We start from the raw sequence: 25,734 nt of genomic DNA, 5'->3' as shown, positions 1-25,734 counted from the left end.
GTTGCATTCTGAACCATTTGGGATGCTTTTAAGTTAGGGTGATTTTTTTTTTCCTTGTCTTAATTTTGCACACACTAGTGCCTATATGCCTGTTCAGCTTATCTCTGTCTTCAGGTTCTTTGATTCCATTTTTCAACTTTATTGTGTTAAAGTGGCTGGTGAACAGTGTAGCTGACTGCCACGTAGGAGTAGCCTCAAAGACAGCTAATTCAAAATGCTGTCTTGATAAGCAGGCAAGCCCTTTATTTATTTATTTTTAACTCTAGCTTACCTTAACAGTCTGAAATTCCAGCAGGAAACATTCACGTTTTTATATTTCTTCAAATCCAACCTTAGGGACCTAATCACGGAAACCATAGTTTAGACAGCAGTATGACCATGAGAACCTAGGAAATGAAGAAGAATGCTTATACCTTACAGGGACAAAAGCAAGTACGTGAGTTCTAACATTATTAGTGATCTAACTAAAGGTGATTCTAGTACAACCATGCAATTTTCAGTGCAGCAATTTGAACCTATGGAAAGCTCTAGATCACATAGATTCTTAATTTGTTGTTTTCCTATGGTAAAATATGAATGAAGTCTAAACTGAGTTTTAACAAAGCTATACAGTTATTCTTGTGACTGGTGTTGCAGGGATGGACAGAGTGGAGGTACAGCAACCAACAAAAAGAAATTCCTCTTTTTTCGCCCTTATATATTATTCCTTACCCACAAAGACCCATTATCTGAATTTCTGATTACTTTTTATATTCTGTCCCATTTAGTCTGGTAAGCAAAACAAAATGAAAACCAATTCTTGTTGAGTGGATTCGAACTCATGGCAACACCTTGTGTGCCAGAGTAGAACTGTGCTTGTTAGAGTTTTCCATGACTGATTGCTCAGGAGAAGATCCATAGGACTTTCTTTTAAGGCACCTCTGGGTGGACTTGAAACTCCAAATTTTTGGTTAACAACCAAGTGTATTACCCATTTGTACCACCAAGGGATTCTAGCCTGGTCAGCACCCCCATGGAGTTCCAGCAATTTTTCAGACCCCATACGTATTAACTTATTTCATAACCCTTCTTCATGTTTATTATGAATGATAGTCTAGAATTGTTTATTCAGTATAAAAACATTTAGTGAGCATGTATTATCTCCAAGCATTAAGCACGTAGAATTCAATTATAAGATATAGAATCCATCTCTACCCTTAAGAGGTCATAAACAAGTACGTATATATACGTGTATATAATCATTCCTTTACCACTTGATGGTCAGTGACAATAATTTTAGGATGTTGATCTTATGGACCAGTAAAATTCCTATCCTCCTCAAATTTGGATATTGATATGAGATCATTAGGTTTTAATTTTTCCAAATATGCAACCAGAGAAAGCAAAAATAGCTTTTAAGATGAATATTATTTTATAACATTTTATAGTATATTTTGAAACCAAAAGTGAAGGAAATAGTTCTGAATAGAACCTCTTAAAAGAAATAATTTAGTTTTTTGTTTTTTTAAAGGTAACTATATTGCTCTCGGAGGAGCCCTGGTAGCAGAATGGTTAAAGCGTTTGGGTGTTAACCAAAAGGTTCAAACCCATCAGTGACTCCAAGGGAGAAAGATGTGGCAATCTGCTTCTGTAAAGATTCACAGCCTTGGAAACCCTATGAGGTAGTTCTACTCTGTCCTATAGGGTGGCTTTGAGTCGGAATCAACTCAGTGGAAGTGGGTTTGTTTTTTTTATATTGTTGTCATGTGTTTTATCTCATTGTGAACAGTGAAAACTGTCCTTGCAGGATTTTTTGGAAGCTACTAACAGATGTGATAGTCTAATCTTTTACCTCTGAAAGTGTGTTTGGAGTTTAGTTGTAAGTGCCCATTTAAAATGCAATAAATACTTCAAAGAGAAATGAAAGCAGGATATATTTGGCCTAAATATGGAATCCAAAGATTGGATTTTGGGGGTAAAATGCAGGATAAAGAGAGTTATGCCAAAGGAGTGAGGTATGGGGCAGGGGAGAATGTTGTCACCTATCAGATGAGAGAGGAAAGAGAATAGAGCACTCCCTTGGAGCGGAACTTTCATGAGTAGATAGAAAAGAACCAAATAACTTGTAAAATATTTTACATTCTATTCCCTAACCTTGCTTTACTTTCTTCATTTTGTTCAATGAATATTTATTGAGGCTTTCTTAAAAAATTTCACACTGTTTTGATCTTGGCCTGGGACTAAGTTTCCTTGCAAACTGAATCAGCTCTTTTAGAAATAGCCCTGCTTCTTTACCTTGGCAACAATGACAGTGATAAAGAGAATTGGAATGATAAATCTATAAAACCCTGATCTTTATGTCTAGGAAAAAAGAAAGTGTTACAGAGAAAAGGATCACTATCATAAAATGGACAGAGATGAAAGGTGGCAAAATGATTTAAATAAAAAATTAATGGCAAAGGCTTTGGAAGCAATTTAAAATTTCAGTTAACACATCTGTTCAAGTTTGAGAAATGAGGGGGACCGGAGACTTGAGTATGCTGCCTGACACTATAATAGGCATATCATATGCATGAAACCATTTCATCATCAAATATGGTCACACATTTCTCGGTCACAGTAATTTGTTGGCACCAACAATTAATCCAAAGCTGTTAGAAGTATTTTGAAGTAAATCTTGTATATGTGACTCTGGTATATTCTCTGTTATCTTCATTTGGTAAGTCTTGAATCACTTGGAAGCCATTTGTGCAAAATATAGGCAAGCCATCTCTCTAATATTAACAATCATTTTTGATAAGGATTAAATCATCTTACTTTTTATAAATAAGGAGAAATTAGATGAACAAGGAATTCTGAAGGTCTCCAATCTACTTAAAAATTTCTGAAAGACCACCACAGAGGGGTGAAATATAGCTGGAGTGATGAAGATTAATACTCAGAGACAATGCTCTGGCAGGCAAGTTGTTAAAACATTGAAGCTCCAGGTTGGATGGGGGTCTCTTGTTCTGGAGGACTTTTAATATACATCAATATCTGAGGGATGATTTTTGACTTTGTGCTTCACTGAATTATCTTTAACTTTGCCTTGTACTTGTAAGCCTATATTTAATTTACTATCAGAGATTTTTTATTTCATGTTCTTAATGTTCCTATCTATTCTCACTGCCACCACACTAAGTCTCATAACTTGATTAGCTGGCTAATTTTCCCTCTTGTCTCTCTCACTCTGGTCTCTCCATCTCTAGCTTTCCTTCCATTTTTTTCACATAGCATAATCATACAATGATTTCTTTGAACTCATTGATTTTATCATGTCACTCAACTGCTCTAAAGCCAGTGGATTCTCACTGCCTGCAGCTCCATTTGTGCAAGGCATTCAGTGGGAACAAAGAAAAAAAGATGAAGTTCAGTAGTCAGAAAACTGGCAGAACACTGTGTTAAATGACACTGAAGAGAAATTTTTACTCTTTGAATTCTCAGAGCCATTAATAGAACATAATATAGAGTTATCCCACCTTATTTTGCCAAGGTAAATTTTATGCAGAAAATATCTACCATATTTCTAAGGCATAATGGTATTTCATGGAGCACCTTGGAAACTGCTGGTTTGCAAGATTTTATAATGTAGAATTTAAAGTCCTACCTTTTCAGTTATGTCCAATTTGACTCCTTTAATTGAGTCAATTCGTTTAATGCCTTGTCATCGGAATACACTTTGTGACATCACATATCTATCTTACACACATAATTTCAGCTGGCTGGAATGTTATCAGGTCTAACCAGTTGTCATCGAGTTCATTCCAACTCATGGCAACCACATATGTGTCAGAGTAGAACTGTGTTCCACAGGGTTTTCAATGGTTAAATTTTCAGAAGTAAGTCACCAGGCCTTTATTCTGAGGAGCCTCAGGATGTACTGAAACCTCCAAACTTTCTGTCAGCAGCCAATGTCCTTAACCTTTTATACTACCCAGGGACTTCCTGGACCAGTAAGCAACATCACGATGAACGGAGAAAAGATTGAAGTTGTCAAGGATTTCATTTTACTTGGATCCACAATCAACACCAATGAAAGCAGCAGTCAAGAAATCAAATGACACATTGCATTAGGCAAATCTGCTGCAACGACCTTTGATAAAAAACAAAGATGTCACCTTGAAGATAAGGTGTGCCTGACCCAAGCTATAGTGTTTTCAATCGCCTCATATGCATGCAAAAGCTGGATAATGACTAAGGAGGACCAAAGAAGAATTGACGCCTTTGAATTATGGTACTGGAGAAGAATATTGAATATACCATAGACTGCCAAAATAATGAACAAATTTGTCTTGGAAGAAATACAGCCAGAATGCCCCTTCAGACGTTATCAGAAGGGATCAGTCCCTGGAGAAGAACATCATGCGTGGTAAGGTAGAGGATCAGCAAAAAAGAGGAAGGCCCTCAATGAGGTGGGTTGACACACTAGCTGCAACAATGGGCTCAAGCATAACAACGATTGTGAGGATGGCTCAAGACCAGGCAGAATTTTGTTCTGTTGTATATAGGGCTGCTATGAATTGAAACCAACTGAACAGCACCTAACAGCAACAACAAAAACCAACTGAACAGCACCTAACAGCAACAACAGGGACTCCCTTATCAGTTCTACCTATGTTTACATGTTTACCTTTAATGTAATCTTTATATCATCTTTCCTAACTGATTCAGTTATGTCATTTCACCTCCTAAACACGTAGTAATTGTATCATTTGACACACATACAACCCTGTAGTTATTTTCTTTAGGTATACACATCTGAGGTTATAGGTTAATTACATTGAATATGGTAATTATTTATAATGTTTTGTGCATTTCCCATAATTCAGCATGCATATTACACCTTCGATAACTGAAGGAAGTCAGGTGCAGTATATGGATTTCTATCTAGACCAAATCTTCTATTAGTAGTAGTAGTAGTATCAGATTAATGCTGTTATATGATATATCATTTTAATTAAAAATGTTTAAAAAAAGTATTATACCAACCAATGTCACAGAGCAAATACTTAAAAATACTCGAATAAGTTTTTGCAATGAAAAATATTTCAACTTACATTCTGATACTTTTCTGGTTATAGTTGAAATAACTTACACACACCTGTTTCATGAGTCAGGGGATATATATTTGCCCACCTACATTTTCTGCCTCTTGGGTTTCTTGGGAAGTTGCTTGCCAACTTTTAGTGCATTCTGTCACCTGGTGGGGGCCTGTTTAACTGCTTGAATCTGAAGAATCAGGCCTCATACCACCAATTTCAGCACCAGAGTCCAGTTGGAAGACATGTACCCTACTAACTGTATCAAAATTCGTGTTACCTCAATTTTTTTTTCATTGATATCAGAATGACTTCCATTACTGAAAAAACATGGTTTCAACAAAAAATTCAAAGTAGAAAATAATTTGTTCTGGAAAGGGATAACCTAGACGTAGGTCATACAGATTTTGGCTAATGTGCTAGCCATAATTTTTTTTTTTTCTATTTTCTCGTTGAGGAAAAGCAACTCTATAGACAAGGGAAGTGTATACCCAATCCTAGGAAAATAACTGCTTTGTAAAGATCCAAACCCACTCACGGCTGTCAAGTCAATTCAATTCACTGCGACCTTATAGGACAGAGTAGAACTCCCTTATAGGGTTTCTGAGGCTGTAAATCTTTACCGAAGCATACTGCCATATCCTTCTCCACCAGAGCAGCTGGTAGGTTGGAACTGTCAACCCTTCAATTAGCAACCCACTGCTTTAACCACTGCACCACGAGGGTTCCTCTTTATAAAGCAGAACATGCATAATCACATTGAAGACTGAGATACATAATAAAGACTACAAAACCAAATAAAATGTTTTTGTAAACCTTATATCTACATGTCCTAAAAAATTCATATTATATTATAAAAGTTGGTCTCCCAGCTGTCTTTGTAGCTTACCATCCAAAATAAATTTTACTCATACAACAGATAATTTGGAATAATTCTTTATAAACAACACTTAAATATTAACAAAGTACCTAGAGCTAAATATTAAGATTTTGGCACAGTTATAATAAAAATATAATATAGATATTTTATTAATTGGGACTCACTGAGACACTCTCTTCATCACTGGTGGAGAATACAGTGGATTTATAGAACATCTAGGAAGCTAAAAAAAAAAAAGCTTTTTTTTTTTTTTAGGAAGCAGATGCAAGTAGTGTGTACTGGCACTTATTCATTGTCAAATTAAAAAAAATTTGATGTTGACATGTTTGATTTCCTGATGCCTTGCCTCCATCAAAGTGAGCAGAAATGACATTTAAAACTTCAAAGTAACATCTGAATCTTTGTGTCTGTTTCTCTGTTGTCATGCTCAATTTAGCTTAATCCTGCAAAATTCTCAGATATCCATTTTGCTTTTCCATTTCATCTAGACATAATTAGTTTTCCACATCCGTTTTGGTGCATAATTTATTGGCCACATATTCTCAAGCTGTATAACCCATCGCCCGTAAGTCAGTGATTACAGTATCTCTAAATCATTTTGCCTATGTGGCATTTATCTGTGATGTTTTCTATTTCTTATTTAACCAGTGGAAGTAGCTTGTCAAACACAATCAGTCTTATTTCTGAGGACCCTTTCAAAGAGCACCCCCAAATCCCTTTCCAAACTGTTCACACACAGTAAAAGTCTATTTTCATAATGCAACTCTATCTTGTTAAAGGCTTTTTAAAACTATTGGCACACTCATCAGTGCAGAAGCTAGGATTTGCTTTTTTGAATAATGTGAAAATATCTCACAGAGACTTTCAATAACAGAGATACAGGAAATAGGTTTGGTTTGAGGTGCAGAAATCATGTCAAAGGCAGAACTCTGCCACTTACCTGACATTTCTGAACCTCAGTTTTCTCACCTGTAAAATGAGAATATTAATACCTGCATTTTGTGGCTAAGTATTAAATGAGATAATGCAGATAAGCCATTTAGCACAGGGCCTGATATAAAGTAAGTGCTTAATAAATTGTGTTTATTCTAGTTATTATTCCTAATAGCATGAAATTAAATTATGTTTTCGATTATAAGCTTAAGAGATAGGGAACTCTTTTGCTGTAAGTTTAAATACAGAATTTCTGTAAAATAGGTATTTAATTATTATAAGTTTCATTTCTGTTTTGGTGATGAATAATTAATTTAAAAATATTTTGTTGAACCTCTATGGTGCTCCAGGCACCATTGAAAGTACAGAGGATAAAATCTTGGGGGAAAATCCACTTCGATAAAAATTACAGTGGAAGGGACAGACATCAATAGCACACAAATAACTGTCATAAAAATTATTATAACCACTATTTATTAAATGGAAACCCTGGTGGCATAGTGGTTGAGCACTACAGCTGCTAACCAAAGGGTCGACAGTTCAAATCTGCCAGGTGCTCATTGGAAACTCTATGGGGCAGTTCTACTCTGTCCTATAGGGTTGTTATGAGTCAGAATCAACTGGATGGCAACGGGTTTTTATTTTTATGTATTGACTATAGGGTTACTACTGGTAGAAACCGACTAGAGTGGAACTTTTTTAATACGCAAATAGCTATGCTGAGCATTTTGCATTTATTATCATTTATGATAATATGATCAACTTTTAGCAAAGAGAATTTACCTAATAATTAAGATTGCCAAGCTCAAAAGAAAAAAAAAAAAAAAACAGGATTTTTACTTGAATGAACTCTGCAATAAGGTCACTTACTGGAATAATGTCTTTCCAGCTTGATAATCACTAAAAATTACTGTCTACACATGGTATATTAGTGATATATGTTAAGTGCCTAGCATTTCCTTATGACCTTGTGTCTATGTATTTTGTATTATAAGTGCATAGGGCCATGTGTCAACCCTTATCATTTACTTATCACCCACTCAAACCAGGTAAGTTTCCCTTTTTTCCCTGGGTAGCTTTTGTGGGAAACTGCAGTAAAAATAAATCCTTACAGCACTGGCTTGGTCTTAAACTATTGTTACCACTGAGCTTTCAACCCAGATTGATTGTTACTCATCTAGGATTTAAAACAGAGCCCTTTCTGAGTACCTTGAGAAAAAGGATTTCTCATTTGCAAACACAATAGATAGAAAATTCCTGAGGATGTAAGGATGTTAGTAATTTACAAAGTTAAGTTTTGTTGTGAGAAACTAACAGAGTATTTGGGAAAACATATAAAAAGGTGATGAAAAAGACTAAATATACAATCACATATATATATATTCCATGGACTAAACCTGCGACTGACCTAAGAAGAAATTAGAAGTTTCCCTAAAATTTCTCAGGAAATGATGGCACACAGGCTAAATTTATAACTTACAGAGGTTTAACTCTCAGCTGAGCTGACCGAGGTCTTACCATATTGGCATTATTTTAAAGGTACATGTAAAGGCTAAGGACCACAGTTTTAGCTATTTCTCTATTAGGAATTTATTCTTTTTAAGTGTTATACCCTGCCCAGGTGTTCTTTTAAATGCTTCTCGTCTTGGTGATAATATCACCAACGTTGTAGTAAAACATTACTGTGGATGTGTTCTGAAGGAAAGACCAGAAACAGAGTCCGTAAGACCAAGGGCAGAGAGGGAGAGGACTGTAAGAGGAAAAAGAGGAGAGACTGGAGGCTTTGTACATAATTGGTCTTACAGTTTGCTGTTTCCCTAAAACTTGGACACACGTACACACACACACACTTATACATATAAATTCAATGTGTTCAAATCTATTAGTGTTATTATTCTTTTTATGCTTATATTGTTTCAAATTTAGCTTGTGTAAGACCTTTAAGCCAATTTTTGCATCATTTTGACTATTTGAGCACTTCCTTGTTTTCTGAAACAACAAAAGTTCTGGGTTCATCTTGTACTTCCCTGGACTTAGATTTTGAATCAGCCGTTTAAAACGTGCTGGTTTCTTTCATTCGAGAATATCATTGGTAAACAATATTTGAGAGTGAGGTATGCTCCTTACTACTAGGGTGTCATTGTTTCTGATCCCTTTTATTGGACAAAACTAGGAAATGGTACATAGACAGATGATAAATAGATGATAGACAGGTAGGTAAGTAGATAAATGTTTTTATTTGCAATCAAGTTGATTCTGATTCCATGTGTGAAGAGTAGAACTGTTCCATAGGGTTTTCAAGACTGTGACCTTTCAGAAGTAATCTCCAGGCCTGTCTTCCAAGTTGCCTTTGGGTGGGTTCGAACTGCCAACCTTTAGGCTAGTAGTCAAGAGTGCTTAACTTTTTGCATCACCCAGGAACTCCTAGATAGACAGATAGATAATGGTGTTTTTATTAGCTGCTACAGAGTTGGCCTACAACTCATGCCGACCCTATGCACAACTAAACAAAACATTGCCTAGTCCTGCACCATCCCTATGATCAGTTGCAGATCAGATCATTGAGACTCATAGGGCTTTCGCTGGCTGATTTTCAGATCTAGATTGGCAGGCCTTTCTTTCTAGTTCATTTTAATCTGAAAGCTCCACTGAAACCTGTCCAGCATCATAGCAACATTCAAGCCTCCACAGACAAATGGGTGGTATTTTTGTATGCAGTGTATTGACCAGGAACTGAATGCAGGTCTCAGGCATGGAAGGTGAGAGTTCTGTGACTGAACCATCGCTGCCCTCTAGAAAGATACATAAATGAATGAAAACATATAATGATGTCATATTGATATTTCCAATGCAATTCTAATACCACAGGATTCTCTCTCACCTTCCTTTTTCCATGTTTGTATCTCCCTTCTCCCAAAGAGAAGTCTCTGGTTCCCTATATATTAATGTATTTATATATATTTAATAATACGTACAAAATTATGACACCCGTTTCACCACTAACAACAAAAACTAAAATAAGCTTAAGTTTCTTTATAATTCTTTTTCTATCTGACAATTAAAGGTGTATGATAGAATACTGTGTTTGAAAGTCACTTAAACTAATTATTTTCTTTGAATGATTATGTTATTGATAGTTTGTTTCTGTTTGTGTTGAATTTGCTTCTTCATTTTTTTGTTTTTACATATTTATTTAATTCTTTTATTACTTAATGATATGCTTTAAAACACCAATTATATTCAAAGATATACTCAGAAAACCCTTATTCTTATTCTTATCCCCTTCACCTCATTTACACCAACTACTTAAAGCCACTATTTTAATGCTCCTGGTTTTATCCTTTTTTTCTAAACAAGATAAGCAAAAAAAAAAAAAAATGATTTCTTACACACACAAAAAAACACTTTTTTTGTACTTGTTTAATGACAAAGCAACAAATCATTAATGCTGAAATCAGAAATCAGAGATTTAAAAAATAATAAAGATCACAGAGCAGTTAAAATAGGAGGAAGATATTCTAGAAGAAAATGCTTTGGACTTGAGAAAATTTAAGGGCTTCTTTCACAGGGATTAAACATAATAGTAAAAAAGCAAAGAAAGACAAAGCCATCTGACTCTTACTAACACAGCATGTTTTGCAATCAGTCCTTGCATCCCCCATCTCTTTCTCTCTTTCTCCCAATCTCTCTTGCTCCTCTTTTCATTCTTGATTCTCTTGTCCTTTCAGACTCTGTTTAATGGCTGATGCCTACTGCAGTGAGCTCAATCAATTCGGTCATTTGTTTTTGTTAAAACATCCCCTTCCTCTTTCATTCAGAAATTATATGTACTTGTCACTGTGTCACTTGTTCCTTTTAGAATTTACATATTACCTTTATGTTTCCAAGGAACTTTACGATCACATTTAATAGATTTACCTCCCAGTTCTTAGCAATATTGACCTTATTTTACAAATGGGGTAGAAATCATTGAGCTGGTAGGTGACTTGCCCGTTCTTGGATTGTAATTCCTAGCATGCAAGTCCCTGATGTGTTGTTGAGCCTGGTGAGCCTCTGTCTCTTAGTCTAGTCATTATTTATTGCATCGTCTCCTGAGAGTTGGGTAATAGTCATATGAACCTTCAAGATGTCAGTTAAAATGCATAATAAACTGGCCTTTTACTATTCGGCATCTGAATCTTAATCTTCCATATATTTTTTTCCTTTTGGGTCTTATATAAGAAAGCTATCAACGTGAACTCTATGTGAAAAGTGAAAGTAAAATGTTACATCTGAGAAAGTTATACTCAACACTCTTCTGGGATTTTTGGTAAGACTGATAATTTGAAATATTTACTATGCTGTACGGAAACTCAAGTGGGCCTTCCAAGTGGATTGTTAAGAACACAAAAATGCTGCATTTACTCTCTGACTCATATCTAAGGCTGAATCCAAGTAATTTTCCAGACTGGAGTAACTGGATTTTGTTTTTGAAGAACCACGTATCCTTTCTAAATCAGAGAAAAATCGGGATTACATTGAAAATGGCGGTATTCATTTCAATTTGCTAGTTTTTTAACTTACTTTTATATGCACCCTTTGGTCTGTTACATAGTTATGTTCTCAGGCATTCTGGAAATTTCAGTTATCAATCTTGCAAGGAGAAAAAAAATATAGTAAAAACAAAACTCATTTGATTGCATGAGTCCTCTTTTGTGACTAACTTAATGGTTTCCACTCCCAGAAGTGCCTAATGACTTATGAAAGTGTTTCTCTTGAGCACAATAAACAAATCATTTTACTAAGGGACACCTTATGTTCCATCCACACCCTAGACAGCAATTTAGCCTTGTGAGCCCGGCTGGAAGTGGCTGCTGGTATCCAGTAAGGCAAGATATAAAGTGGTAATATGATGGGAGATTTTACCCTTTTCTCCTTTTTTGAAGGCAATAATCTATGTCATTCTGTATTTTTTTTTCTTTTTTTTTTAATAACTTTTATTAAGCTTCAAGTGAACGTTTACAAATCCAATCAGTCTGTCACATATAAGTTTACATACATCTCACTCCCTACTCCCACTTGCTCTCCCCCTCTTGAGTCAGCCCTTTCAGTCTCTCTTTTCTTGACAATTTTGCCGGCTTCCCTCTCTCTCTATCCTCCCATCCCCCCTCCAGACAAGACTTGCCAACACAATCTCAAGTGTCCACCTGATATAATTAGCTCACTCTTCATCAGCGTCTCTCTCCCACCTGCTGACCAGTCCCTTTCATTTCTGATGAGTTGTCTTCGGGGATGGTTCCTGTCCTGTGTCAACAGAAGGTCTGGGGAGGATGGCCGCTGGGATTCCTCCAGTCTCAGTCAGACCATTAAGTTTGGTCTTTTTATGAGAATTTGGGGTCTGTATCCCACTGATCTCCTGCTCCCTCAGGGGTCCTCTGCTGTGCTCCCTGTCAGGGCAGTCATCGATTGTGGCCGGGCACCAACTAGTTCTTCTGGTCTCAGGATGATGTAGGTCTCTGGTTCATGTGGCCCTTTCTGTCTCTTGGGCTCTTAGTTGTCGTGTGGCCTTCGTGTTCTTCATTTTCCTTTGCTCCAGGTGGGTTGAGACCAATTGCTGCATCTTAGATGGCCACTTGTTAGCATTTAAGACCCCAGACGCCACATTTCAAAGTGGGATGCAGAATGATTTCATAATAGAATTATTTTGCCAATTGACTTAGAAGACCCCGCAAACCATGTTCCCCAGACCCCCACGCTTGCTCCGCTGACCTTTGAAGCATTCATTTTATCCTGGAAACTTCTTTGCTTTTGGTCCAGTCCAATTGAGCTGACCTTCCATGTATTGAGTGTTGTCTTTCCCTTCACCTAAAGCAGTTCTTATCTACTGATTAATCAATAAAAAACCCTCTCCCACCCTCCCTCCCTCCCCCCCTCGTAACCACAAAAGTATGTGTTCTTCTCAGGTTTACTATTTCTCAAGGTCTTATAATAGTGGTCTTATACAATATTTGTCCTTTTGCCTCTGACTCATTTCGCTCAGCATAATGCCTTCCAGGTTCCTCCATGTTATGAAATGTTTCACAGATTCGTCACTGTTCTTTATCGATGCGTAGTATTCCATTGTGTGAATATACCACAATTTATTTACCCATTCATCTGTTGATGGACACCTTGGTTGCTTCCAACTTTTTGCTATTGTAAACAGAGCTGCAATAAACATGGGTGTGCATATATCGGTTTGTATGAAGGCTCTTGTATCTCTAGGGTATATTCCTAGGAGTGGGGTTTCTGGGTTGTATGGTAGTTCTATTTCTAACTGTTTAAGATAACGCCAGATAGATTTCCAAAGTGGTTGTACCATTTTACATTTCCACCAGCAGTGCATGAGAGTTCCAATCTCTCCGCAGCCTCTCCAACATTTATTATTTTGTGTTTTTTGGATTAATGCCAGCCTTGCTGGTGTGAGATGGAATCTCATCGTAGTTTTAATTTGCATTTCTCCAATGGCTAATGATCGAGAGCATTTTCTCATGTATCTGTTGGCTGCCTGAATATCTTCTTTAGTGAAATGTGTGTTCATATCCTTTGCCCACTTCTTGATTGGGTTGTTTGTCTTTTTGTGGTTGAGTTTTGACAGAATCATGTAGATTTTAGAGATCAGGCACTGGTCGGAGATGTCATAGCTGAAAATTCTTTCCCAATCTGTAGGTGGTCTTTTTACTCTTTTGGAGAAGTCTTTAGATGAGCATAGGTGTTTGATTTTTAGGAGCTCCCAGTTATCGGGTTTCTCTTCATCATTTTTGCTAATGTTTTGTATTCTGTTTATACCTTGTATTAGGGCTCCTAGGGTTGTCCCAATTTTTTCTTCCATGATCTTTATCGTTTTAGTCTTTATGTTTAGGTCTTTGATCCACTTGGGGTTAGTTTTTGTGCATGGTCTGAGGTATGGGTCCTGTTTCATGTTTTTGCAGATGGATATCCAGTTATGCCAGCACCATTTGTTAAAAAGGCTATCTTTTCCCCAGTTAATTGACACTGGTCCTTTGTCAAATATCAGCTGCTCATACGTGGATGGATCTATGTCTGGGTTCTCAATTCTGTTCCATTGGTCTATGTGTCTGTTGTACCAATACCAGGCTGTTTTGACTACTGTGGCTGTATAATAGGTTCTGAAATCAGGTAAGGTGAGGCCTCCCACTTTCTTCTTCTTTTTCAGTAATGCTTTGCTTATCCGGGGCTTCTTTCCCTTCCATATGAAATTGGTAATTTGTTTCTCTATCCCCTTAAAATATGACATTGGAATTTGGATTGGAAGTGCGTTAAATGTATAGATGGCTTTTGGTAGAATAGACATTTTTACTATGTTAAGTCTTCCTATCCATGAGCAGGGTATGTTTTTCCACTTAAGTATGTCCTTTTGAATTTCTTGTAGTAGAGCTTTGTAGTTTTCTTTGTATAGGTCTTTTACATCCTTGGTAAGATTTATTCCTAAGTATCTTATCTTCTTGGGGGCTACTGTGAATGGTATTGATTTGGTTATTTCCTCTTCGGTGTTCTTTTTGTTGATGTAGAGGAATCCAAGTGATTTTTGTATGTTTATTTTATAACCTAAGACTCTGCCAAATTCTTCTATTAGTTTCAGTAGTTTTCTGGAGGATTCCTTAGGGTTTTCTGTGTATATAATCATGTCATCTGCAAATAGTGATAACTTTACTTCTTCCTTGCCAATCCGGATACCTTTTATTTCTCTGTCTAGCCTAATTGCCCTGGCTAAGACTTCCAACACGATGTTGAATAAGAGCGGTGATAAAGGGCATCCTTGTCTGGTTCCAGTTCTCAAGGGAAATGCTTTCAGGTTCTCTCCATTTAGAGTGATATTGGCTGTTGGCTTTGCATAGATGCCCTTTATTATGTTGAGGAATTTTCCTTCAATTCCTATTTTGGTAAGAGTTTTTATCATGAATGGGTGTTGGACTTTGTCAAATGCCTTTTCTGCATCAATTGATAAGATCATGTGGTTTTTGTCTTTTGTTTTATTTCTGTGATGGATTACATTAATGGTTTTTCTGATATTAAACCAGCCTTGCATACCTGGTATAAATCCCACTTGATCAGGGTGAATTATTTTTTTGATGTGTTGTTGGATTCTATTGGCTAGAATTTTGTTGAGGATTTTTGCATCAATGTTCATGAGGGATATAGGTCTATAATTTTCTTTTTTTGTAATATCTTTACCTGGTTTTGGTATCAGGGAGATGGTGGCTTCATAGAATGAGTTGGGTAGTATTCCGTCATTTTCTATGCTTTGGAATACCTTTAGTAGTAGTGGTGTTAACTCTTCTCTGAAAGTTTGGTAGAACTCTGCAGTGAAGCCGTCCGGGCCAGGGCTTTTTTTTGTTGGGAGTTTTTTGATTACCGTTTCAATCTCTTTTTTTGTTATGGGCCTATTTAGTTGTTCTACTTCTGAATGTGTTAGTTTAGGTAGGTAGTGTTTTTCCAGGAATTCATCCATTTCTTCTAGGTTTTCAAATTTGTTAGAGTACAATTTTTCATAATAATCTGAAATGATTCTTTTAATTTCATTTGGTTCTGTTGTGATGTGGTCCTTCTCATTTCTTATTCGGGTTATTTGTTTCCTTTCCTCTATTTCTTTAGTCAGTCTAGCCAATGGTTTATCAATTTTGTTAATTTTTTCAAAGAACCAGCTTTTGGCTTTGTGAATTCTTTCAATTGTTTTTCTGTTCTTTTTAATTCATTTAGTTCAGCTCTAATTTTTATTATTTGTTTTCTTCTGGTGCCTGATGGATTCTTTTGTTGCTCACTTTCTATTTGTTCAAGTTGTAGGGACAGTTCTCTGATTTTGGCTCTTTCTTCTTTTTGTATGTGTGCATTTATCGATATAAATTGGCCTCTGAGCACTGCTTTTGCTGTGTCCCAGAGGTTTTGATAGGAAGTATTTTCATTCTCGTTGCTTTCTATGAATTTCCTTACTCCCTCCTTGATGTCTTCTATCACCCAGTCTTTTTTCAGGAGGGTATTGTTCATTTTCCAAGTATTTGATTTCTTTTCCCTAGTTTTTCTGTTATTGATCTCTAGTTTTATTGCCTTGTGGTCTGAGAAGATGCTTTGTAATATTTCGATGTTTTGGACTCTGCAAAGGTTTGTTTTATGACCTAATATGTGGTCTATTCTAGAGAATGTTCCATGTGCGCTAGAAAAAAAAGTATATTTTGCAGCAGTTGGGTGGAGAGTTCTGTATAAGTCAATGAGGTCAAGTTGGTTGATTGTTGTAATTAGATCTTCCGTGTCTCTGTTGAGCTTCTTACTGGATGTCCTGTCCTTCTCCGAAAGTGGTGTGTTGAAGTCTCCTACTATAACTGTGGAGGTATGTATCTCACTTTTCAATTCTGTTAAAATTTGATTTATGTATCTTGCAGCCCTGTCATTGGGTGCATAAATATTTAATATGGTTATGTCTTCCTGATCAATTGTCCCTTTTATCATTGTATAGTGTCCTTCTTTATCCTTTGTGGTGGATTTAAGTCTAAAGTCTATTTTGTCAGAAATTAATATTGCTACTCCTCTTCTTTTTTGCTTATTGTTTGCTTGATATACTTTTTTCCATCCTTTGAATTTTAGTTTGTTTGTATCTCTAAGTCTAAGGTGTGTCTCTTGTAGGCAGCATATAGATGGATCGTGTTTCTTTATCCAGTCTGTGACTCTCTGTCTCTTTATTGGTGCATTTAGTCCATTTACATTCAGGGTAATTATAGATAAATAAGTTTTTAGTGCTGTCATTTTGATGCCTTTTTATGTGTGTTGTTGACAATTTCATTTTTCCACATACTTTTTTGTGCTGAGGCGTTTTTCTTAGTAAATTGTGAGATCCTCATTTTCATAGTGCTTGACTTTATGTTAGTTGAGTCGTTACGTTTTTCTTGGTTTTTATCTTGAGTTATAGAGTTGTTATACCTTTTTGTGGTTACCTTATTATTTACCCCTATTTTTCTAAGTAAAAACCTAACTTGTATTGTTCTATATCGCATTGTATCACTCTCCATATGGCAGTTCAATGCCTCCTGTATTTAGTCCCTCTTTTTGATTATTGTGATCTTTTACCTATTGACTTCCATGATTCCCTATTGTGTGTATTTTTTTTTTAATTAATCTTAATTTGTTTGTTTTTGTGATTTCCCTGTTTGAGTTGATATCAGGACGTTCTGTTTTGTTACCTTGTGTTGTGCTGATATCTGATATTATTGGTTCTCTGACCAAACAATATCCTTTAGTATTTCTTGTAGCTTTGGTTTGGTTTTTGCAAATTCTCTAAACTTGTGTTTGTCTGTAAATATCTTAATTTCGCCTTCATATTTCAGAGAGAGTTTTGCTGGATATATGATCCTTGGCTGGCAGTTTTTCTCCTTCAGTGTTCTGTATATGTCGTCCCATTCTCTTCTTGCCTGCATGGTTTCTGCTGAGTAGTCAGAACATATTCTTATTGATTCTCCCTTGAAGGAAACCTTTCTTTTCTCCCTGGCTGCTTGTAAAATTTTCTGTTTATCTTTGGTTTTGGTGAGTTTGATGATAATATGTCTTGGTGTTTTTCTTTTTGTATCAACCTTAAATGGGGTTCGATGAGCATCTTGGATAGATATCCTTTCGTCTTTCATGATGTCAGGGAAGTTTTCTGTCAGGAGTTCTTCAACTATTTTCTCTGTATTTTCTGTCCCCTGTCCCTGTTCTGGGACTCCAATCACCCGCAGGTTATCCTTCTTGATAGAGTCCCACATAATTCTTAGGGTTTCTTCATTTTTTTTATTTCTTTTATCTGATTTTTTTTCAGCTATGTTGGTGTTGATTCCCTGGTCCTCCAGATGTCCCAGTCTGCATTCTAATTGCTCGAGTCTGCTCCTCTGAGTTCCTAGTGCGTTGTCTAATTCTGTTATTTATTGTTAATCTTTTGGATTTCTACATGTTGTCTCTCTATGGATTCTTGCAACTTATTAATTTTTCCACTATGTTCTTGAATAATCTTTTTGAGTTCTTGAACAGTTTTATCAGTTTGTTCCTTGGCTTTTTCTGCAGTTATCCTAATTTCATTTGTGATATCATTAAGCATTCTGTAAATTAGTTTTTTATATTCTGTATCTGATAATTCCAAGATTATATCTTCATTTGGGAAAGATTTTGATTCTTTTGTTTGGGGGGTTGGAGAAGCTGTCATGGTCTGCTTCTTTAAGTGGTTTGATATGGATTGTTGTCTCCAAGCCATCACTGGGAAACTAGTTTTTCCAGAAAATCCGCTAAAAAAAAATGCAGTCAGATCCCTATCAGAGTTCTCCCTCTGGCTCAGGCTATTCAGATGTTAATGAAGCCGCCTGGGGAGGGTGGGGGAGGGAACAGAGAGATAGGAGAGTAACACCTCAGAATATAGCCAGAGTTGCTTGTCTTGCTTGGAATGACTTTTATATCTGAGATTCCCGCGGGCGCGTCGCCTATGTGTGCTGGCTGTGTGGAGATTGCCCCCGGGGGGTCTGGCCCACTGGAGTCATGGTCAGATCCTCCGCTTCCAGCCCCACGCCCAGCGTCAAGGCTCCCCTACTGGGACGGTGCACTCTCGACTCCAAAATCAGTCGCTGCCTCCCAGGGACTTCTCGTCCCTCCAGCCGCGTGGCCGTGCTGCCTCTGAGAACTAGTTGGGCCTCCTCCCGGGGTTAGTTCAGATGGGTGGAGCAGCTCCCCGTGCTTGTGCCGTGACCGAGTGTCCCGGCTGGGACGCTGTTCTCCCCGCTCCAATACCAGTCGCTGCCTCCCGGGGACTTCTCCTATCGGCTGAGTCCCACGCCGCCCGCGTGACCCATCTGGTCCCCTTCCTGGGGTTAGTTCAGGGGGGTGGAGCAACTCTCCGCATTTATGCCGTACCTGCGTCCAGTCCAAATCCCTGCGGGATGGTTCCCCGACTCGGACGCTGCTCTTTCTGCTCCAAGACCAGTCACTGTCTCCCGGGGACTTCTCCTACCGGCTGTGTCCCACACCGCCTGTGGAACCGGCTGGTCTCCCTCCCGGGGTTAGTTCAGGGGGGAGGAGCAGCTGTCTGTGCTTGTGCCGTACCTGACTGGTACGCTGGCTCCAGGCTCTGGAAACAATCGCTGCTTCCTCGTATTAGTTCGTTCTCCGTCTCTAGATCTGTGTTTGTTGTTCAGCGTTCGTAGATTGTTATGTATGTGATCGATTCACTTGTTTTTCCGTGTCTTTGTTGTAAGAGGGATCCGAGGTAGTATCTGCCTAGTCCGCCATCTTGGCTCCGCCTCCTATTCTGTATTTTTTTGGTTGCAACAATGCAGGTGCTTAGCTGATCTAGGGTTTAAGAATGCTTCTCTGCTCACCACCATTAGAGAGAAACCCAGGAGCTACTTCTGCTATCTGAACAATGAGACCTTTGTTTCTCAAAGCAGCATAGCCCAACACTTCAGAGCTTTTTAACCTTTTTCATATTGGTGATTACATTTGCAATTCATGCCAGTGGGATTATGGAGACTTTTTCTAAATCCCTGGTATGAAAAAAAGAATGTCTTAATTTTTCCTGAACTAGGGAGACAAGCCAATTTTCCTCCCTCATTTACAGGTTTAAAAAATGAGCATCGTGAGTAGGTATTATCTTGAAAGTCTCTGTGAATTAATAAGCTTAATGTAGGCATCAGAGATCTGCTCCAGTAAGAAAAAGATGATGTAAGGGAGGGGGCCATATTCATTCAAAAACTACAAGCAGAAGGGTAGCTCTATTGGTGGAGAGAAAGAAGCAAAATATTAAAGTCATTTTTACTAAGAATAAGTGGTCCAAATGTTCTACATAACATACATACATATGTGAAACACATAGAGACACACAAACATAGTGATGGAAGACTTGGTAGTTTTCAGGAGCAAATCTAGGTTTTGTGTGTCCAGAAGCTTATGTTATTAAGAAGGTTCTCCATAAGAAAAAAATACATATATATATACATATGCAAATTTACAAATAAAATATCAGGCATGAAATTGTCTTAGTTATACAGCTCTGCTATAACAGAAATACCACAACTGGATGGCTTCAACAGAGGTTTATTCTCTCACAGTTTCAGTTTAGTAGGCTAGACTAAATTCAGGGACTTGGCTCCAGCAGAAGGCTTTCTTTCTGTTGGATCTGGAGGAAGGTCCTTGTCTTCAACCTCCCCCTGGACTAGTAGCTTCTCAGCACAGGGACCCCTCCTGGCACTACTTTCTTGGTGGTATGTGGTCTCCCTGTTTATCTGCTCGCTTCTCTCTTTTATATCTCAAAAGAGATTGATTTAAAACACAACCTAATCTTGTAGATTGAGTCCTGCCTCATTAACATAACTGTCACTAATCCCACCTCGTTAACATCATGGAGGTAGGATTTACAACACATAGGAAAATCACATGACAAAATGGTGGACAGTATTTTTTGGGGACACGGTTAAATGCATGACAGAAAGTAAACGTTTATTTTGACTGAGAAAATAAATCACAAAAAAATTAAGAACACAAAAAAGCTGACAACATTCCAAACATTGCAACATCCAGAAAAATAATGTATGTTATTAGTATTGTTAATTGGATGCCTGACATACCTGCACATTTTGGCTGCAAGCCCTTCACCTCTTCATATGTATGAGTGTTTCAATATTTTCTTTAGAGAAAATAGAAAATTCAGGCTAGCATGATTGATGGAAAAAAAATTCCTGATAGTTTCGAAAAAAATCTTTCTGCTTCACTACTCTTTATGGGTGATGCCACCTGTGTAACTTGCTCTGCAGTACTTGTTTGGGCAATAATTCTTGCCTGGAGGGCAGCTTTTGTAGACTTTCATATTTTGTTTTGCTGGACATGGTTGAAAACCCTGGTGGCGTAGTGGTTAAGAGCTATGGCTGCTAACTAAAAGTTGGAATCCACCAGGCACTCCTTAGAAACCCTATCGGGCAACTCTACCCTGTCCTGTAGGGTCACTATGAGTCAGAATTGACTCAAGGCAACAGGTTTGGGTGTTTTGTTTTGTTTTTTGGTTGCCAAAGGCCCTTAAAGAAGAATCTGTTTATCTACACTAGGTCCTGCTGGTTCACGCCCCATGCCAATGCCATCTTTGTTTCCACTGGGTTAATCCTCACCGGCCACCTCACATGGAAGCTTGGCTTAGTGGTTCATCTTGTTCAGATTCTTCTCTTTGTGATCATAGTTGCTTACTGAGGCTACATGAAGGACAGATCATTGTTAGGTGCCAGGTAGACTTGGAGACACTGTTTTCAGTCCCCTGACTCTCACAGGGGCATAGAGGGTGATGACAAGTGTGGGACTGTGTTCTGTACTTCTGACAGAGATCTGGGGCTTTTCCTCTTTGTCCCATCCCTAGAGAACATGCAGAGCCTTGGAAGGGGCCTGTCCAAGTGAAGGGCCCTGAAACTTAAGCTTCAATAACTTAACAGCAAATTCTCTTTAGCAGAAACCAGACGTAAGAATGTGAGGCCCTAGATGCTGTCAAGTTTTAAAATCTTTACCTCTTTTAACCCACAGCATATTAATCATTATACTACAGGGACCCGTACCTCTTGGTGTTTGGTGGTTGTTCCACTACAAAAAAAAAAAAAAATGTGCTTTATCTGAGGCAGTTTGACATAATAAACTCTTGCTGGATAATTTCCTTTTAAGAATGATCCTTTTAGCTAGAGTTGTTGTAATTATTGATGATATCAGCAATGTGAACTGTGATTCAAAAGTGATTTCCCATGGAAAGTCTAGGATTCTGATCTGGGACTAAAATTTCTCATAGTTAATGGAAGAATGAAACAGTTTATCAATAATAAAGTAGGAAATAAATTACAAGGCAAACCAAGAGTTAAGCTAGCAAGAAATATGATTTCCCTGAGAGAATATCCTTCATCTCTAGAAATGTGTGGAATTAAAGAGAAGGCAACAATTACTGACTGATCAGGAATCATGAAATCATATTGTGTGAACTTCCCTTAGTTGCCTATGGAGCCTTTCTCCATCCCTTCTTTTTGTTCTTCTGAGTAGAAATGTAGGTCATTCAAAATGAAAGACTAATATTAAAAAGATGTGGTGGACAGATTCCAAGATGATTCTCAACAACACCTGTCTTTCAGTATTCATGCCCTTGTGTAATTTTGTCTAATTCTCACCCTTGAGTGTAGACTGGACCCGTAACTTGCTTCAAACTAAAAGAATATGGCTAAGGTGATGTAATGTCATTTCCTTAAATAGATTACATAAGATTTTTGCTTCCATCTTGCTAGCAGACTTTCTGTCTTGCTGTCTTTAATAAAACAAAGTGGTATAGTATGAGCTGGTCTAAGTGAGGCCCATGTGGCAAGAAACTGAGGGCAGCTTCCTGCTGTTAGCAGGTAAGGAAATGAGGTCCTCAGTCTGACAATCATGAAACTGAATCCTGCCAACAACCGTGTGATCTTGGAAGTGGATCGTTCCCAGTTGAGCTTTCAGATGAGACCTTAGCCATGGTCTACACCTTTATTGCAACTTTGTGAAAAATGCTGAAGCAGAGAGCCCAGCTAACCAGAGCCCACAGAAATTGTAAGATAATAAGTGTGTGTTATTTTAGACTTCCAGGTTTGTGGTAGTTATGCAGCAATACATACTAATACAAAACTGTACAAGTCTTTGCAATACAAACACATTTAGTAAAATTAAATGTTAACATTGCTTCTAATTTACTACTCACCTGTCCGATTATTTTAGTATCTTTGTTTAACAAACTTTCTTCTTTGGTGTTCTTGCTTTACAGTTATTCTACCCTCTTTTCATTTGTTTTTTTATCAGCTTCTATATCAACACTGCTCATTGCCTCTGTATCTGGGCATGCAAATCCCCATAGTTCTCTTTAATGATCATTTGCCATCATCCTGGGTACCACTCATGTTCAATATAGATATTTTGACCTTGGTTCCTTCATCTACAAAGGTCATATATCTACATTCCACTTTAGCAACATTCTTACTTGGTGATCTCTTGTCAATCAGAAGCATTTTAATTCAGGAGATGCCATCAGTGGTTAAGAGTTAAAAATCTGGATCCAAACAGGCCTGGTGTTTAATCCTGCTCTGTATTTTTCTTATCATGTGCTCTTTTGCAAGTTATTTAAATTATCTAAACCACAGTTACACCAACAATAATAATAGTCAGAATCATACCTGTCAGAATAATACTTATTGGATTATACTATTGATAAGATTTCATGAGAATGCAATGTATTTATGGTCCTTAGTACCCAGTCTGGACATAATACATTTGCAATATTATTTTCTGAGTTTAGTTTCTAATAGGAATATTCTCTCTGTCAATGTTATCTACTAAATGAGCTTGTCAATTTTCTTGCAACATAAAATTCTTTGACTACTTGTTTTCAAAATACATTGGACTACTTTAAATTTTATTTTCTTCTCAATGTCCAGTCAACTATTACAATTGTATTTTCATCAAAATTGTAAATTCTCTTATCTGTTTTTGCTAAGTGCTAAGCCTGGTGTTAGGCCTCTTAGCACTGGCAGAAAAAATAATAAAACCATTCTGACTGGCACTGCTAAATAGCTATGATTTCTAATCTCAGCTGAACCTTCGAAACTGTCTAATATTCTCTAATATACTTATTCTTCAAAAATGTATTAAAAGTCGGAATAAGCCCAATAGCCCAGTCAAGAAATGAAACTTACTTTGGACATGTTATCAGGAGGGACCAGTTCCTTGAGAAGGACATTATGCTTGGTAAAGTAGAGGGTCATTGAAAAAAGGAAGGCCCTCAATGAGATGGATTGACACAGTGGCTGCAACAATGGGCTCAAAAATAACAAGGATTGTGAGGATGGCACAGGACTGGGCAGTGTTTTGTTCTGTTGTACATGCAGTGGCTGTGAGTTGGAACTGATTCAATGGCACCTAACAACAGCAACAACAACATAAAGCAGTACTGTCTTTACCAAAAATTTAAAATATGAGTTTTTCTTTTGGTTTTTATTAGCATTAATCTTAAAATATTATTTTTTAAAAAACAACTTTATGAAGTCAGCTTTACTCTTATCTCCATTTTATAGTAAGAAAACAAAGGCACTAAGTGGCCAAATAACCTTCCCAAGGTCACTAAGTCTCAGAGCTGGTACTTGTACCAAGGCAACCTGGTTCCAGGATATGTGTTCTTAACCACTATGTTAGCTCACACCTCAGTGTGGCCTTATGCCATAATTCCTTTGTTAAAATTAAACTTTCTTGAAGAACACACTTTAATTTCATGACATAAAATTTGGGAATTTTGAGAAATTTTTTGAAATAGACTTTTTTTTTTTTTAAACAAATGCATTATATCATCTGCCTGAAACCAAAAGCATCAAAAACCACACGGGAAAACCAAAGTGTTTGTAACAATTGAAATTCAAGTGTATAAAAAGAGAATGTAAGAGTTTGAGCAATAGAGAAAAAGAAGAATACTTTCCACATAGAGAGTACAGGTTCTCCTGGGCTCCAATTTGAGATCTGGGACCTAAACAATATGAATTTTTTTTCTAACTAACATCTGTATGGAGTTTGAGCTAGACCATAATATAAAATTTCAAGGAAAACAGATGCAGTTTCAAGATGATACTTTCAAAGAGTGGTAACTGATCAGATTGGGTATGACAGGGATCAAAGAGGCTATGTGCTGCAAAAGAACAAGGCTTGTTATAATGACAAAAGAAATCTGAGAAAAGTTTTATTTAAAACGCTATTATTTTAGGACAGAGCCATTTTGAATTATTTAGTTTTTGTGACTCCTGTAAGTGAAAATGAAAGGCTAATGACATACACTGGGGAGGATGCAGAAAAGGGCTGTTGAACCCAGATGTTCATGGACGCAGATAGTGAAATGAGTGAAGTGGGTGAGATGAGGACTGTGATGCGCTGTCTATGGGGAACAGTCACTGCTTGGCTTTGGGTGATTGCCATCCTTCATTAACATGATCCCAGGATTAGCAGATACTCAAATTCTCCAGAAAAGTTGAAAAGCCCAACTCGTATTAGAAATTTCCCAAATTTTAAATGGTGGCTATGGGCCAGAATTTAACTTCCCGTTAAGTGAGTCTTTTAAAAATCCGTATTTGGATATTTGATGTATACATATAATTAAGTGCAGGTAAAGCAAAAGAGGCCTGAAGAATAAACATCCATGGTGAGAGAAGGAAGACTACAACAAAGAACAGTAGTGCCATGGAGGGCAAAGAAAAGGATCCTCTCCAAGCAGGACTGAGTTGCTGCACAAAAGCCATAAAGCAGTTGAATAGGCCAATGTCAGAAACGACAAATCATCGGATTTGAAAATTAGGACATTCCCAGCAACAGTGCAGATGCAGTGGAGAAGGAAGACAACAGCCAGATTGTGAACCAAAATTCTTGAACCCACGGTCTACAAACAATCTGAAATTACATGTAAAACCGATACTTTATTGAGGGATACAAGAAAGAATGAAGAGTACTCTCAGGAGAAGGAGGGTGCTAGCTTGAGGAGAAATTCCATATGCATATAAAAGATGTAGAAGGAGCCAAAGGGAGAGAAGGGACTAACAATAAGAGATGTGTTAATTTATGGAGAAATTATCTCAGAAGACTGAGAGATGAAATCTGGATTACAGGAAGTGGGTTAGCTTTGGAAAGAAGTAGAAATACCATAGGAAGGGGTTGTTGCTGTTAGGTCCTATGAAGTTGATTTTGAGTCATAGCAACCCCATATGACAGAGTAGAGCTACCCAATAGGGCTTTCTAGGCTGTAATCTTTATGGGGGAAACCCTGGTGACATAGTGGTTAAGAGCTACGGCTGCTAACCCGAAGGT

Source organism: Elephas maximus, chromosome 8 (assembly GCF_024166365.1).
Source record: "Elephas maximus indicus isolate mEleMax1 chromosome 8, mEleMax1 primary haplotype, whole genome shotgun sequence".
Taxonomy (NCBI): Eukaryota; Metazoa; Chordata; class Mammalia; order Proboscidea; family Elephantidae; genus Elephas; species Elephas maximus.
The sequence above is the reverse complement of the archived record's forward strand: the minus strand, read 5'-3'. Positions refer to the sequence as shown.